The sequence below is a fragment of the Amblyomma maculatum genome, chromosome 10, assembly GCF_055883805.1.
Source record: "Amblyomma maculatum isolate TAMU_Amacu chromosome 10, ASM5588380v1, whole genome shotgun sequence".
NCBI classification, from domain to species: Eukaryota; Metazoa; Arthropoda; class Arachnida; order Ixodida; family Ixodidae; genus Amblyomma; species Amblyomma maculatum.
In genome coordinates this window covers 52,826,880-52,832,486 of record NC_139353.1, presented here as the reverse complement: position 1 = coordinate 52,832,486, position 5,607 = coordinate 52,826,880, and the positions used below count along the sequence as shown (strand labels likewise).

The following is a 5,607-nucleotide window of genomic DNA, read 5'->3' as shown; positions in this document are numbered from 1 at the left end:
CACCTTTACACCCTATTGCAGGGTGGGAAAAGTGGCATTGCACCCTTACACCCCTTGAAAAAAATCAGTGCGGATAACCTGCATATATTGCATTCCCTAATTAGGAATTACCTTTGCCACTACACGTTCTTTAATGCTTTTCCTATGTGCACATTTGCAATCAAGCTTAATAGTATACCTGGTAACCACCTGCAATGCCAAATGAGCATGTAAAGAGATGCTGCATGCCATTATTTTGACATCTAGAGTGGCCCATGCCAGTATGATTGTTTTCTCAAATTCACAGAGCATGTTACGAAAGAATGTCACAGCTTCAAACACAGAAGGTAACTGGAAGCATTTTATTCGGCATAGAAGGGTCAGGGTTCGGAGTAGTGGGTGCTCGGGTGCCATTGGGGGGAGGGGGTCAGGAGGGGTACTTGTGTTCTGTTCCTTCATTGCTTTGCGCTATGGAACCTCATTTATTTGACAATACGGCCGCTCTCAACCGAGAGCCTAGCAGACGGGCAAAAACATACATGTTATGGACGTAAATACCTAAAAAAAAATGAAAGAAGCAAAACAGTTCCAACAAATGCAGACAACAAAGTATACAATTTTTTTGAAAAACATATCCGAACAATGCACACATGTCACAATGTCACAACAGCATGGTGACATTTCTTAAAAAACAACAAAAATTTTCGTGGTATGCAACAATAATCGGAGTACACAATAATAATCCTACACTTTGTCAGTGTCAACACGTGCACTTGCATAAAGTTCGGCCTTGTGCCATGAAATAAAGCGCCGTGCAGCGCATCTTGACTTCAACACACATACGCCCAAAAAGAGGTGCTCTATAAAGCAGCAAAAATTATCGGACGCCTTGTCATATCACAGATTGAACAGCCAAAATCAACCCATTTTTGGAACAATACCCTACGTAGAGGCGATGACTCGAAGAAGCTTCCGGTGCTCAATGAAGAAGAAATGCTCTTCAGCTTCTTTGATGCTGCTCCCAGTATATCCGACGCAGGGCGTGGCAGGCTTTTCTTCCTGTTCCTTGATAAAAATGTGAAAGAAGTGCATAAGAGATCAGCTGTATAAATGTCCATTGCGCCTGAGCACATTCAACATATTTTCTACTCTATATTTAGAATACACCAATGCCCCTTTATTGTACAGCAGTGTGCTGGAAAAGGGCCCCATCAGAAACAACTAGTGGTATCTCACAATTAACAATGCAGAGTATACTGTTATGGTTGATTCAGAAGGCACAAAGCTGGCAGTGTTTGATCAAGTCATAAATGAGAGCATGTAAGGTCAACCCATTTTTATTCACGCAGCATACTGTTGCATGGTATTTTCAGATTATGCAAGCTATTTTGTTGAATAAAAATGGCTACACCCACCAAAAGCACCTGGGTTAGAGAACTTCCACGCTGCCCCACAAACTTTTCATTTCACATCAACTGGAATGTTTAATATGATAGTTAAAAATGTAAATAACCAATAGCTTGTTAAAGTATGCAGAAGGAAAAAAATACCAGCTGGATTTCTATCGCTCCTAACAGCATTTGGATGATTTCAACCGGAAAAAATTGTTTCAAAAAAGGAAACAAATTAAAAAAAAACTGGTAATGCAGGTCAAAAGACAAAAATACTGCTTTGTATTTTACATAATGGCTTAACAGCATTTGTAAATTGAACTGCCCTATTACAGAAACCACCACCTTCCAGTGCGAAACCAATTCTTTTTCACACATTTCTGTTGGGTACGCTAGTGGTCTGCGAGATTCAGCGAAGCTGTGACGCGAAGACACTGGTTGCACTTGTATGATGGGAGAAAATACTGAAATTTACTTTACAAAGATGCAGGTGCTCTGCTGGTATCCCACAATGCACTGAAACAAGTTCTGAATGGATGCTGGGGCTGCACTGGTCCCAGTATCATTTTCGAAATAAGCAGAGAAATGGGGCAATTGAATAACAGTGCCCCAGTAAGCACAGTTTTCTTGGAACTCAATGTGCACTTGAATATAAAATTAAGGCAGTTTCTTTTTTCTAGCATTAATGGGAGAGCATCTTTCTCAAGCAACCATGATTGGTGCAGTTCTGATCCTCACTTTACCCACTGCTGAATATCTTGCAACTGAAAATAAAATTAGTTGTAGGCTACCTTCAAAATTTGTAATGATTTGTTGACAGCACTGGAACACGGTGTTTACTACTAAAATATTAACAGCTGGCTCAACTGAAGGCTTCACACAAGGCCTACAGCATACCCTGCACTGGCCAAGTAGATACTGCAGAACCAAACAAAAAAAACGTGGAAAGAGCATACTTAGTGATGGGGCACTACAAAAAAAAAAGTGCATGTAATACATAACACATAATGCATTTCTGAACTTTTGCACTTCTTCTTGTGCTAAGTATGAACCAGCCAAGCCCTAGGTCATCGCAATGCTTCCTGAAGTGTTTACATTTAAGTTTTAGTAACAAGGAAAAAGTGTTCTCGCTGCTCTATGTGGCAGTTCTGAAACTTATCACACATTATTCATTGAAAGTGTACTCTGGAGCTTTGAGTTGAGCGACAATTACATGTGCAACAGCAGAGCATTACCAAACAACCAAACAGCAGAAGCTCTAAAAAATGTCAACACTGAAGCATGGCATGTTAAAACATTTTCCACGCATAGCACATAGACATCCAGAACATCAGTGGTGAGCCTCGAGAGGCGGCAGAAAGCTCAAGTGTTCAAGAAGTTGTAATCGTTATAGCGGCAGGCAGTCTGAGCACTCTGAAATACTAAAGGTTCGAATACTAAAAATATGTTGACTAACTTGAAATGCAAAATAATAATTTGGATTTATTGAGAATGTTTACTATAAATGAGAATGTCTATAACAGTGCCACATGGTTAATGCATGAAATGTTAGCATTGTAGTTGAAGGCATTATATTTATAAAGCATGAACCTTGAAACAAAGCAGTATTTTCTCCCAACCAATGTGGTAAACCTAATCTCAGAAGAATTAAAATTATTACATCATTTCAAACTTGGCTAGCAAATTACAGCATTTAAACCACTATTAAACTGCATTACCCACCTTCAGAAGCCTGTAGGATAAGACAATGCGGCAAATATTTCTTTTGAAGCAGTCTCAGATTATATATTGCAGAGATTAGGAACATGTTATGTACTAGCATGCATGAGCAGGTTGAGAGACCCCTTTCCAGCAAATGCTAAACCCCACCAAGCTGCCTGCAAGAGCCATCTGATAAAGCACTGCTGGTCCACTACAGCAGAGTGCTTAGTCAAATGGCACACTGCACCAATCTTGACATTACCAGTGCTTCATCAGGTGACTCTTGTATGCAATACGACGTGGTAAGCATGTGATGGCAGCAGTCTCTTAAAAGTGCTTTTGATTGTACTTACAGTACAAATAATCCTTTCACAGCAAAGAATTCACAGTTGTGATGAAAACTTGTGTAGTATTTCTATTTGAATTATGAATCACTAATACATATTACAAGTTAGACTGTAAGCCATTTTAGAAACAAAGAAAATTCGCTAATAATGTCGGTTTCAAGTAGGCTTCCTGAATATTCAAATGACAAAGAGAAAACTTACAAATGATACAAACAACATCCAGAGCTCCCGGCTGGTTCCCAATGTTTGCCAAGAGTTGCAGAATGCATACTGTCTGTACATCTACAATAGAAATAAGCAACACAACAATGGTGTACCTCCTTGCAGGTAAAAAGAGACAGCCGAGTTTTGAGGCGATAATTTATTGTCTAATTTAGGAAGGCAAATAAACAAAATTGAAAACATGTAGAGGCACGCAAACTGAAAGCCAAACATCTTACAGCAAAAAATAGCAAAGCTTGTGAAGATTTGAATCAGGTATCACCTAATTCTCTGCTACTAGTTGAACAGATTCGAAAAGGCTGCACCATTACAATGGAGAAGAACAATAGGTAATTTAAATTTAGCTAATGCAAAAATTGTTACATATGAAGAAACGCACAGACTAGTTATGGTTTTATTATTATTTCTGATGCTCAGCCATGTTTTTAGTATATCTATAAGGCAATGCAAAATGGCAAAAATGTAGGCATTTAGCGAAAAACTGCCAACTAGATAGTACATGCAGCAAACAGAAGGAAACAGCTTAATACTTACGCTTCTTTCTCCTTTCACGTGTTCCCCCAGAACATACTTCGAGCACCCGGGCAATGTCCTTTTTTCTTGCACGAATGGTGTCCTTCAAAACCAAGACAAGTGTCTTGTTAAGGCCAATTTCAACTGCCTCTTTGCCGTCCTTCTTGATCAGCATGTTGACGTCATGTAAGAACTGCAAGTTTGTGTGAATGGTAGCCATAAAGAATTCATTTTACTCAATGTTTTAAGTAACTGAATATTAAAAATCATTGTACAAAAGCTAAGGCAATTGATGCCTTTGTACATATTTGAAAAAAAAAAAAAAATCTGGCATTAGCAAACAGCAAATACAAATATTTACTAAGGTTAGAAAACTGCAAAAACCATCAGTATTTTGCCACTCATCACCAAACTGCAAGCAATATTAAGGAAAGTCTAATATAAAAAATAACAAAGCAAAAATTATGATCCTCCTCCCCTCAACTTGGCACACGGCTGAATGGCAATAAAATATGTAATATATCTCTAAACTAAGGGTCCCCGCTCAGCTTTAAAAAGTAGGCTTCAATTCTTAGAGGCAATCTACAGACATACATCGTTAGCATATGAAAGTCAAATTGTTTTCTGGGCCCTTTAAATCAGTAAACTGCTTTCAACACATACATTACAAATTTTTTAATAACAGTAAGTCACAAATTTGCCTGCAATATGCGCACTGTGATGAGCAAAGCAGGTAAACATATGCGACTAAGGCTATGATAACCGCTTCATATGTACATTTAAGCAAAAGACAAAAAAAAGTAAACATCTGGTCAGAATCAAACTCTGTAATAGCAACATCCGGTACAATATTTGGCCACCGAATTCAAGCTGTCGACCTCTACTTGAATGCTGAGGCATTAGGCATCGAATATCCATTTATTCTAGTCTAAAGACACTACAAAAATCAAGTAATGCGGTCAAACAGTTAGTTATGTTGAAATGTGACCACAAAAATAATGAAAACTGGATGGTTTGAACCACATCAGCTGACTTAGCACGTGTACAAATGCCTTAATTGAAGTCTTGCTGAAAATAAAATACGTACCTAAATGACTCTTCGAGAGCGAAAGTAAACGCTATAACAAAAGCAGCATGATAAAAAAGCAACTTCACACTCCATGCAACCGCAAAATATGGTCCCCGTAAAATGAAAAATGCTCCCATTGTGATTAAAAAAGGCAAATCCAGACGCGGGGAAGTTAACATAGGCTGATGATAGCGGCATATAGTTTACGCAGTTTGGAATAAACTATTATGCAACCAGGCCGGCCGACCAGCGCACTTCGATGCCGAGAGCACGAGCGCAGAGACGTGCCGCGCTGAACGGCCGCCGAGAACGAACATAGCCTCCTCGAACAAAAAGTTAAAACAGAACAGCTGCGGGAGGACGCTCCCCGAGCAGCAGGACGGCG

The 5,607-nt window shown here is 39.1% G+C and overlaps 1 long non-coding RNA gene across 1 annotated transcript; it reads right to left on the bottom strand.

Moving 5' to 3' along the window:
* Nucleotides 1-327: 327 nt before the first annotated feature.
* On the bottom strand, nucleotides 328-5,029 carry LOC146176413 (uncharacterized). The gene is made up of 3 exons (XR_014701184.1): nucleotides 4,175-5,029; nucleotides 3,620-3,700; nucleotides 328-1,044 (listed from the first exon to the last, which is right to left on the bottom strand). It is a non-coding gene; the product is annotated as an uncharacterized LOC146176413 (long non-coding RNA).
* Nucleotides 5,030-5,607: the final 578 nt, after the last annotated feature.